The following is a 12683-nucleotide window of genomic DNA, read 5'->3' as shown; positions in this document are numbered from 1 at the left end:
CAACGTCGGGTATGTGGGACGAAGTCGGCGGTACGATTGGTTCGACGAAGAGTGCAGACAGATTCTGGAGGAGAAGGACGCAGCGCGGGCGGTCGCGCTGCAGCATGGTACCCGGCAGAACGTGGAACGTTATAGACGGAAGCGGAGACAGCAGACCCGTCTTTTTCAGGAGAAGAAACGCCGTCTGAGAGAAGCGGAGTGCGAGGAGATGGAACAGCAGTGCCGTTCCCAAGAAAAATGCAAGTTCTATCAGAAGCTCAACGCATCCCGCAAAGGCTTCGTGCCACGAGCCGAAATGTGCAGGGATAAGGATGGGAGCATCTTGAAGGACGAACGTGTGGTGATCGTATGGTGGAAGCAGCACTACGAGCAACATTTAAATGGCGGTGAGAGTACAGGCAGTGAAAGTCAAGGCAGCGGATGAGATGACTACATCAGTTCAGCGGACGATGTAAGCCAACCATTCCCCACCTTGAGGGAAGTGAGGGATGCGATCCAACAGCTAAAGACCAATGAAGCAGGTGGTAAAAATGGTATCGGAGCTGAGCTCATCAAGATAGGCTCGGAAAAGTTGGTCACTTGCCTGCACAAATTGATAGTCAGAATCTGGGAAACTGAACAGCTACCGGAGAAGTGGAAGGAAGGGGTTATATGCCCCATTAGAGTAATTCAAATTTTGACTTTTTCGCTCCTCTATGCTTAAACGATGACATTTGCTGTTTTATTAATCCTCCTAAATTTTTAGCTGATTTGGATGTAACTAGACTGAGCACGCGCAGTTTTAAGTTTGTATGAAAATTACTATGAAAACTGTCACTTTTGTGGAAAACCGCAATGCAATGAAACTGATCGTCTTTGTTGCGAAACGATTCTATGCTTGTAAGAAAAGTTAATATCGTGGTAAAATCAATTTGACACGTAAAAGAATAACATCAATATCATAAATGAGCATTTTTGTTTTCTTTATAACTTTTCTTACAAAAGTCAGATCGCTTCGCAACTGTCCTATAGCTAAGGAAGTATTCTAGGATGTCATCGGGTCGATTACATTTGAATATTTAATGGGTCGCAACACGAAACGGTCTTTTGCTCAAGTGGCGATTTCTATAGTAATTTCCATACAAACTTCAAACTGCTCGTGCTCAGTCTGGTTACATCCAAATTAGCTAAAAATTTAGGAGGATTCAGTGGCGCCTGGAGTGGGTGGGACAGGTAGGACATGTCCTACGCATGAATATTCCTGGGTGGGACAGTCAAAGCATTGTCCTACCCATGATTGTGGTAAGAACATATGAAGTCATTGGATGGCAAGAATTTGTGTGTTAGCAGAAGATGATTTTAAAGTCAGACTCCACACAATAATCATAGATGTTTTTGGGATCCTAAAACAATAGACTACTGATTGTTGGATTTCAGGCACTTTTAAATCTCTAAAGCGCTTAAAGATGTCTAGGTTTTACAGAGGTGAAATAGAAGTTGTTGAAATCTGCAAATGCGGTTAATTAAATATTTTAGAAGTTATGATAAAGCACGATTGAATAGATTATTAAAAGCCCACGAAAAAAGTCTTCTTCAAACCTCAAAAGATCTATTGAAATCTGAGGAACCAGAAACATACCGAAGGCCGCTCCTAAATGGCTCTGAGCTCCGAAAACAGATTCTTTGACAATCAAGCGATTTTTTGGTAGTTTACTTTAGATCGCTAAATCCTGGAGGTAATATGAAATCCTAGCAGTTAGAAATAATTGATTGAAACCATTGATTTTTTTTTAAATTTTTGTGGCCCTCTGGAAGCGTGTAAATATATTACATAAACGATTATGGAAAAGTAATATTTCTCCTAAAAATCGAGGAAATTTTATCAAATTATATAAATATTCAGGCTGCAAGAACTTTTCAAGCTCTGATTATTTTGAGAATTGATTATATTGCAAGCATAACTTTTCCATTTTGAAATGGATTTCATATCAACATGGCATACAGTTATTCTTCTAGCGGCAGTATAGGTAAAATTTGCATCGATTTCTCTACCAGAACTGTTGCCCAAATCGGAGACATGATCGGTGGTCTAGCGGCTAACGTTTCTGCCTATGAGCAGGAGATCATGGGTTCGATCACAGGCTCGGCCTTTGCTATTCTGTATGCCTTAGTTCTTTCTGTGTTTCACGTTCTCCCAAAACGATTCCTACCGTTACAGCTTTCACACTAACAGTTCCAGAACCTCCCGTGGCACCGATAGGAGGACGTAGAGTTCTCTGCTCCTTTATTAAGTATAGGTGTCCCAACTAACCATTATTTTCCCTCCAGCATTCACAAGAACAGGGCCAGGAAAGATCTCGACTGTTGAAGAGTGCCTTGCTTCCAGTGATCAGTCCAAAATTATTATTTGTGTTAACGGATGTAAGTGACACAATAGTCTTGTAACGCCTGCGAATCGCTTAATGCTACTGTTAATACCAGAACTGTTGCCCAAATCGGCATTTCCTATTTGTCCTACCCACGACTCGGAACGTGGATGCGCCTCTGGGTGGATTAATAAAACAGCAAATGTCATCGTTTAAGCATTGAGGAGCGAAAAAGTCAAAATTTGAATCACTCTAATGCCCCATTATATAGTGAGAACTTTCGAGCGATCACCATCCTTAATTCGTATTCGAGAGATGCGGCCTCGTGGCGTATTGTGGCGTCAAATTGTTGATTCAGTGTTATCTGTTTAGATGTAAAATAAATAAATGAAAAGGATGAGGTCATTTAAGAAAAAAACTGATAAAATAATAGGTTTCGTTCTAAAAATATGAAAATCAAAACCTACTTATGTTTATTCGCATAACAGTCAAATTCCAGATTTTGATACACTTTTGCACAAAAAATAAATATAATTATGGTACATTTAATAGTTCCATGGCAATGTATACAGATAAAAAATATTATTACATTTCAAGATAGATTGGAGTTATAATCAATTTATTAGAATTTTGTATATTCTCCATGTAAAACGAGATTGAGAAATTCAACGGTATATTACTCAAGTTGAAGAAAACTGACATGGGACGCTTATGCGAATAGAGGCAGTGTTCATGCAGGCAAAAATGTCCGATGAATGTAACAATAAATAATAATAAAAACAATAATAAATCACGGGAGACGCGACCGATCCAAAGATACTGGGCTAGAATAAAAATTTTGCTTTATGGAACATAAAATACTCTATTGATCTCGCGCGGTAACATTTACATTTTTTATATAATTTTGGACTGTTATTCGCCAAATTTTTAGAGAGCATCAATCTTAGGCCGGTTCACACTGGGTCTTTTTTTTTAATTTTTTGATTTTTGGAATAGTTAGGGGCTAGGATAGGATGCCACCAGTGCAGCCAAAGTAAATTGGTTCAAAATCTCCCAAATATCATGTATCAAAACTTGATATTTTTTTTCCGTCTCATCCATTATTTATGCAAGAGAAGCGAAAGACTAACAGAGACAAGTTTTCGCTATTGAAAATATGACTTTGAAATCGAAAATATCAGAAAGGTGAATCGTAATGCTTAAAATCAACAGTTTTAAACCTTTTCAATCCTTGAGAATAATTTATATGGCATTAGTCGACCCGGCAGTCGTTGTCCTGCATAGTAGGCGAAAACGCGCGTTGTGAACTGCCCATGCGAAATTTTCATACGATTCTTAATTTTAGTTTTTCACGATTTGCTCAACTTTACTCGTAATTTTCGCATTAGAAAATATCATATAAACCCGTCGGAAACTATAACGAATGTTTCTGCTGAAGAAATGAAAAAAATCCATCCAGCCGTTTTCGAGTTATGCGGATACGAACACAGACCATTTCATTTTTATATATAAGATTTGCAGTTCAATATAAATTTATTTTTTACCAAAAAACTGGAACTCAAACATTTTCGTATTTTGCTTAATATCAACTTTACAAACCTGCAACACGGCCAAACTAACAACATGCTGCCCTACGCAAAACGCGCCGCCACCAATCCAAGTAATCGATTGTCATTTTCAACCAATCAGCAACCGGTACGATTGTGACAGCAAATCGGTACGATTTTTACTGACTACTTGGCGCATCCTATCCTAGGTTAGGGGCGTCAAAAAATATGGCTTCTTTGGCAAAGTTGACCTTAATAAAATCAAATAATTGACTGCGACAATAAAATTATTTAGTTTGTTTGTTGGGAAAGATTTAAAGCATGAAAATGTTGGTTTAGGACTTGTACAAAATCTTATAAGTTTATTTGAGAAAAAAAATCCAACATTAAGATGTATTAATGAATTAAAGTGAAATAATTATGCATTATCACATATTGTATTTCAGTCCCTAGAAATTTCATGACAATCTGCTAACAGACGTATTTGGACGTACGTATTGGAAATATTAATAGAACACTAAACAGAAAAGTTTGCTAAGCTCCTGTAGTAGAAATGTAGAGTCTTTGAAAAAGAAGTTAGTTGAATATTTGAATAAGGAGAAGCATATGTCTTAACAATGGTTAATCGTGATATTCATGAAATATATATACTGCTTAACTCACGACTTGAAGTTGTCATCTACATCAGTGGTTGTGTCATTTTATAAGAAGTGGAAGTGGAAGGGTCCTCCTTAGCCGTGCGGTAAGAAGCGCGGCTACAAAGCAAGACCATGCTGAGGGTGGCTAGGTTCGATTCCTGGTGCCGGTCTAGGCAATTTTCGGTTTGGAAATTGTCTAGGCTCTCTGCGCTTGAAAGTACATTTAATGTGGCAACTTGCCACATTAAATGTATTATGAGATTTTACTTATGTATACACTGTAAAAAGTTATTAGATTTGAACAAATGATTGAATTCGTGATCAAGTGTTCCCGAATCAAATAAAACGATGGCACAATCACTTACTACTGAGTAATGCCTTGCATTCACCTCTCGATGGGCCCAAATATGTGCACGATATACTTGAGTGTCTTAAACATCATCACTAGCAGCTCCCCTTACTATTATTTATGGTAAATGATTGAGATATTATTTTATATATTTATTTACTACACACATCAACCACATCATGGACCGGCGAAGGCGGACGAGTCGAGTGCTTGGAATAAAATGATGTCTCAAACGCCCAAGTGTGACCCGTTCGATCTTTGACTGCTGCACGGCTGGCTGGTGTCGTCGCTGCGCTGTGTTTAGAGACTCATGTGCGCCGCCATGCTTCGAGATGAAGGAAGGATGCCCAGAGGTTATCGTTTCTACAACTGTCTGAGCGGTAGCAATGATATGCATAAAAGCGCTTTGTTTCTTATACTGGGCCATCAGTTGGGGTGAGTGTGATTATTTTTAACGCAATTCTTCGAGTTTAACGTTAATTCGGGGTTAGGAAAATAAAATGTAATTTGCTAAAGTGTGTACACAGATAAAAAAAGTTGTTGAAATTTACACGAAAGTAATGCACATAAAGGGAACGCCAAAAAGAGCGTAAATTTAAACGATATTATCGCCTGAATGTATGCAATTTCCATTGCATTATGTCAGTTTTCGTTTGATTTATGCTACAGGAATTGACATAATGCTATAGAAATTGCATACATTTGGGGCGAACTTGTTGGAAAAGATCCACGTCCGCCCGGAATAGTGTAATTTTCCGCGCCTATATTTTTTACGCGCTGATTAGTTTTCAGCATTTTTTTCTGTGTACCTATTGAAACATGTTGTTTTTTGTGTATATTTCGTTGCTTTCTCAAATTTTCCATTGTAGTCGAGGTATATATATTTTATAAATTTATAAATTCTATAAATATATGTTTTAAATGTTGTTAGTATTGATGATCTAACCGAAAATGTTGAGCGTTGGTGGGCCTACAACGACCATTCAACTGCACCAAGTTTTCATTTTATCCTATGCCGACAATAGATTCGTCGTAATTTTACAAGGATACTATTAAATATTCAACGATGTTTTTTATCATCCTGACTGTTATAAGCATACGTATAGTAAGAATTATCATCATTAGGACCTAATCGATTATTGAAACAATAAACGTTTCCTATTAACGTTTTATTGTGGGCTGGAAAATCATAGAATACAATATGACAGAAAAAGTACATTTACCCTATTCGGTGTTTCCCTCGGAGCCATCCAGCTAGCAAGCGCAAGGTTTGCAGTACTGTGGACTTTGAAGTGAGTTTTGGGGACGGTACCGATGGAGTGTAAGGAGCGAGGCAAAAAAGATCTGCCTCACAAGTGAGATCAGTCAAAGTGGTTAAGTGTAAAAGTCATAAAGGCGTACCAGCCGAGCCATGTGAAGAAAAGCTACGATACGCAGACAGTTCTTTGGTACTTTACCTTCGAATCACATAATTATTTCTACAAATCATGCCTACAATAGGAGAAACAGAGAGAAACTGACAATAATAGCCGGGAATAACAATAATAAACATATTTTCCAGTCCGGGCTCGTTGGCTTTGGTTGCCTTGGTCGCTTGTAGTAGGTTTGCTATGGTGATTGCGAAAGGCGCGCGCGTCTCACGAGGTTATCTGCTGGGACTTCAACGAGCAACCGGGCAGCCACCCTCCGGGTCTATGCTATCTATGCTAGGCACCGAGAAACTGCAGCTGACTGACGACTGCCTACGTTTGTTTGGGGCTTTGTGGATGCAAAATACCTATAGGTATGTTGCTGGTTGCATGCCTTTAATTGATATATTTACCAATGTAGAACGTTTTTGGTTTGTCAGTTTGTTAGGAACACTCCATTTTCTGACTGTCCGTGGATGCAATATTTGTTTTGAATAAAAAAGTAATAAACGAAATCGTTTACCTTTTAGTGACACTATATTTTTCGTAGTTAGCAGAAACCAACCCCATCATTATCGCCATATTTTTTGTCTTTCTTGTACAACAACAATTTTCCGAAAGGCTATCATTGCACTCCAAAAACGAACTATTCATAGATGGTTAAAAATTGGGAATTGTAGAAGTGCTCAAGGTGCCCACTTCTATAGATTTGATATCGTTTAAATTCTTTACCATAATCTTTAAATGTTTGCAGTCTAAAACATCCTTCGTCAGCTGATCAGTACAATATTCAATTTAACTTAAACCTAATATATTAACCCGATTTCAAATGGAAAAAACTGATTCTACATTTTAACTAATAATTCATAACTTCCGGCAAAAATAAAAACCAACCAGTTTAATTGAAGTGTAAATACTGAACTTGCGCGTTACAAACCTACATAAAAGCATACGAAACATCTCGGAAGCGGTACAAAGCATTAAGCTTACCCTAGCATTAAAGACTAAAAAAATATTTAGTCGATGCTACGGAAGCGGAAAACCTTCTTCCGACTTGTTTTATAATTCCACTCACCGAAAATCCATCGTTCATTCATTGTACTTCTTCCCTCTCTCCAAACGGTGGAAGTATTTCTCAGCTGAGTTCAATTAAAAGCCAATTTTCTCGATTTTCAAGTTCATGCTGTTGCGGTATTTCCCCCGTTTTCCCACCCCTGTTCGGGCACTGGCTTCAGCTTCCTTCGCCTTTATTCCACCGTGATCGCATCTGAAAGCGATAATATTTGTGCTGCGCTCTGGGCCACACCAATAGCCATGATTGACCCTGAGCTCTAAATCGAAAATGGTTATTTTTTGTTTCACTTCATACTGAAAACATTTCCCTTCCGGTGCGTTACTTACCTAGCGACCAGCCTTTGGGTTGAGATTTCTTTGCTGCATTGGTGGATGTGCCGAATGAAAGTTCTATTCCTATTCGAATACAAATGAGGGTAGTCAAGCTTTCTTGAAAAGACTCCAGTTAGTGCAGAGTAGATTTTATAAAAGAACATTTAGATGATTGGAACAAGAATTTGCATTAGTTGGTTTCTCATTATTCCGAGAAAGCAACTAGTTTTTGTACAAATTGACATTTAATTTTCTCATGTCTTCAATGCAGATCAACAATTTTATGCACAACTTAATGCCCGGATGCTATTTCAGTTCAAAACTGCAATCGACGTTCCAATGACTTTTTTTACACATTTCGCTTTGTATTCAGAACAATGAGCTATATGACAAAGTTCTAGGATCCTTTATGTATTACATGTTAATCATAAAATCTGATTTGTTCATAACTTTTGAAAAATAGTTTCTAGCAAATTGGTAATAGCAATCGCATGACATTTCCCATCACTGGGTGCATGTATTTTGCTAAGAAACCGATACATTGTCAGTGCATATATAGTGCATATTTTTGGATGAGGAGTACGGATATATGTATAAAATTTTATTTTTGTTGCAAATATCACATATGCAGTTCTACCCACAAACAAATGTTTCAATAATAGAACTAGAAATTAAAACAACGTATTTCATGTGATGCATATAGCATGAAACATATTTAGAAATTGAATGCTCGAAAATGTGATTATCTGGTACATACTGCATATAAACTGTAAAAACGTAATTAAGTTTAATAGTTTGGTATGCATTGATATAAAGATAAGCGTTATTTTTTTCTTACCTATTAAATTTGATAAGAAGAATTCTTGAATCAATCAAGTATCAAATTTGACTCCATGATGTTGCTGTACTTATTATATGGATCAACGATACTAGTCAACACATGCAGTGCTCAATACAGTTCAACTGCAGAGCCAGTCTGCAAAAGACGATGAGGGAGTAAGTTTTCTTTCAATCAATTAAATATGATGATGATCCAAAATCTCTACATGTTCTGATTCCAACTTAAAGCAAATGATAATGCATAAAACACCTAAGAGTCCTACCGTAAGCCCCAATAATCTCACGGCAGTGCGATTCTGCTTTTTTTCCTCTGTCTGTTTATTTCTATATCTCATTCGTGATGTTTTTTTTCTACGTTTCTCCTACATTCCTACATGGCTGAAAAATATTTCCGGAATAACGATTTTATCGTTGAGGTTATCCGCATCATTTGTTTGGTCATTCGTAACATTTTTTAATTGCTTCATACGTTTGTTCTGCCTTTCCTTTTTCAGAGAGTCGAGAGAAGTATCCAAGCAATCACCTTTCCTAGCGAATAAACTATTCTTTCATTCATTAGCAAATCCTCCTAATATTTAAATAAATTATTATACATTCGTTAAGAAAATATGGATTTTTTTCATGTTATTTAAAATTTTGTAACGTAATTGCGCTGGAAAATGGTGAGGTGACATCAACGAAAGAGCGTCCAATATAGCTCTGCTCCCCACAAGATCCTATCTCATGCTTCCACGGGTCGACCGATGACAAGAGCGCCAGCGAAGGGTTGCGTACGTATCTGGTAGTGCAGCCTGGGCACTGTTGCCCATCTGACATCAACTAGAGTGAGAATATAGAATACACCTGGAGGTGCAGCTCAAATAGCGCCTTTCTATAAGGGGGGAGGGTTTTCATAAAAGTCTACGTTTGTCTACGAAGGGGGACGCCCCGGTTTACCAAGAGTCTACGTCCTTTTTTTTGTTTTGAATAAAATTAATAATGAGAAAATTTCTCCACAAAAATTTTATGTATTTCACTGAAGAAGCTGGGCTGCAAAATGGTGGGTTGACATCAAGGAAGGAGCGCCCAACAGAGCTCTGGTCCCACAAGTCCCTATCTCACGCTTCCACGGGTCGTCCGATGACAAAAGACCGCCAGCGAAGGGTTGCGTACGTATCTGGTAGTGCAGCCTGGGCACTGTTGCCCATCTGACATCAACTAGAGTGAGAAGGTACACTTTGAGCGTCTGTTCACCAGGACGTGCAGCTCAAACAGCGTCTGCCTGGTACCCAGCGGCTGATTAACGAAATGCTGTATCGCGTCAGCTATACCTAAGGTGGCAGCCCCATCATCGCGATGTAGGTAACGCGACCCCGGTAAGGTAGCTTACTGAAGCCTCTCAAATACCATGAAAAATGGAGATAGAAGAAAAAGAGAAAGTTATTTTTGGCAACCGACCTGGCAACGAAATATAGACTATGATTGGAAACTCGGTACCTAGAATCTCAGGACCCTAAATGAACCTGGACGAGTGAGCCTTCTGGCTCGCGAACTGCAAAATGTTGGAGTGAACGTGGCCGCTATTCAAGAAGTCCGATGGCCCAGATCCGAGGAACGTGAATTCCGAGCCGTGGACTCCACGACCAACACTGCTTTCAAGTATAACATCTATCACAGCGGCAGTGAAAAAGCAGAGCATTGAGTTGGTTTCGTAGTGATGGGCAAGTAGATGAAGCGAGTGATGCGGTGGAAACCCATTAGCATTTACGCACCGACAAACAATAAATCCGACGACGTGAAGGACACGTTTTATGAATGTCTTGATAAAGCCTATGGAGAGTGCCCAAAGCATGACGTGAAAATTGTTATCGGAGACGCTAACGCTCAGGTCGTTAAAGAGCACTTTTTCCGTCCCATAATCGGTAGGGACCGCTACCAATAACAACGGCCTACGGCTAGTGAATTTTGCTGCTGCCAGAGGGATGGCCATCAGTAGCACTTACTTTGCACGAAAAAACATCCGAAAGCACACCTGGAGACACCCAAATGGTGAAATTTGCAACCAGATAGACCATGTTCTGGTGGATGTGCGCCATTTCTCGGATGTTATCGATGTGCGGACATTCAGAGGTCCGAACATTGCTTCTGATCACTACCTCGTTGTCAGTAAAATTCGATCACGGTTGTCAACTGTATCGGACGAAAGATCACAGCGAACTATGCGTTGCAATATCCAGCGATTGTCGGCGGAAGGAGTATCGGCTGAGTACCGCTAGAAGCTCGACGAACGGATAAGTGCAATTAACGTTAGCAACAACATCAACGATCTATGAGATTCGATCCATGGTGCAGTGAACACAACAACACGTGAAGTGGTAGGCACTGCACAGAGGCGACCCAGGACGGGTTGGTTCGATGTGGAGTGTCAGAAAGTGACAGACGAGAAGAACGTTGCCGGAAGGCGGATGTTGGTGTCGGGTAGCCGATCGAATAGAGATCGGTACAAGGAAGCAAGAGCAGCCGCAAAACGAACCCACCGCAGGAAAAAAAGGGTACGAAGAACAAGTCATTAGTGAGGCGCAGGAAAAAATGGAGCAGAACGATATGCGGAGGTTTTATGAGTCTGTCAATGGTGTGCGGAGAAAGACAGCGCCCTCTCCCGTCATGTGCAACGACCAACAAGGGAATTTGCTGACAGATAATACTGAATTGGCTGCCAGGTGGAAGCAACACTTCGAGACTTTGTTGAATGGAGGAAGTGACGGTGCATCGGTGAACAGAATAAATATTAACGACGATGGACAAGCGATGGAGTCACCTACACTAGATGAGGTTAAAAAAGCTGTTAAAGAGCTGAAAAACAATAAGGCTGCGGGGAAGGACCAGCTCCCGGCTGAACTTCTCAAACACGGAAGTGAGCAGCTTTATGAAGTTCTGCACCATATTATGTCGAAAATATGGGAAGACGAGGAAATGCCTGCTAGCTGGTTGGACGGCCTCATTTGCCATCTATTTAAGAAAGGGCGCAGACTGGAGTGCACCAATTATCGAGGAATCACCCTCCTTAATTCGGCGTACAACATTATGTCCCATACTCCATTGCACAGTGACGTCACGCACGACTTTTGACAGGTACTGGTCCTGTTGTTTTCAGACGACTTTATTTTAATTTTGAAATACTTCTATCATTCTTTGGAATATCTGATCGATAATTACCTAAACTTATCGTTAACTACCTGTATTTGAAAGCGGAATGTACGGAATGTTTACAACATCGTGAAATATGCAGATTTAATTTGGATAAAAAAATCTAAGTCCGAAACGTAAACAACAGGACCAGTATCTGTCAAAATTGTGAGGTTAGGTTTGCCGCGCGCAATGACCTATATTCTGTTCAACAGATTGAGACCGCTTTAAGAGTACTTCGTCGGTGAATACCAAGCAGGTTTTCGTGAGGGCCGATCAACGACGGATCAAATGTTTACCCTGAGACAAATCCTTGATAAATTCCGGGAGTACAACTTGCAGGCACATCATCTGTTTATTGATTTCAAGGCGGCGTACGATTCAGTGAAACGGAATGAATTATGGCAAATTATGCTTGAATATGGTTTTCCGACGAAATTGATACGGCTGATTCGTATAACGTTGGACGGATCGAAATCAAGTGTAATGGGCCAAGCACAATGGATACGTTTGCGTGCGTTTTGACAGTTTTTCCATGGGAAAACTGTCAATACGTACGCAAACGTACCAATTCTGCGTGGCTCTTAAGGGTTGCGGATGAAATATCGACGTCATTTGTTACCTTAGATGGATTAAAGCAGGGTCATGCAATCTCGAATCTTCTGTTCTGAATAGTGAAAGTGACGGTTCATCGGTGAGCAGAATAAATATTAGCGACGATGGACAAGCTGTGGAGTCGGCTACACTAGATGAGGTTAAAAAAGTTGTTAAAGAACTGAAAAACAATAAGGATGCGGGGAAGGATCAGCTCCCGGCTAGACTTCTCAAACATGGCAGTGAGCAGCTTTATGAAGTTATGCACCATATTATGTCGAAAATATGGGAAGACGAGGAAATGCCTGCCAGCTGGTTGGACGGCCTCATTTGCCCTATCTTTAAGAAAGGGCACAGACTGGAGTGCCTCTTAATAACTTCCACCTCCTTAATTCGGCGTACAAAATTAT

Source organism: Armigeres subalbatus, chromosome 2 (assembly GCF_024139115.2).
Source record: "Armigeres subalbatus isolate Guangzhou_Male chromosome 2, GZ_Asu_2, whole genome shotgun sequence".
Classification (NCBI taxonomy): domain Eukaryota; kingdom Metazoa; phylum Arthropoda; class Insecta; order Diptera; family Culicidae; genus Armigeres; species Armigeres subalbatus.
The sequence above is the reverse complement of the archived record's forward strand: the minus strand, read 5'-3'. Positions refer to the sequence as shown.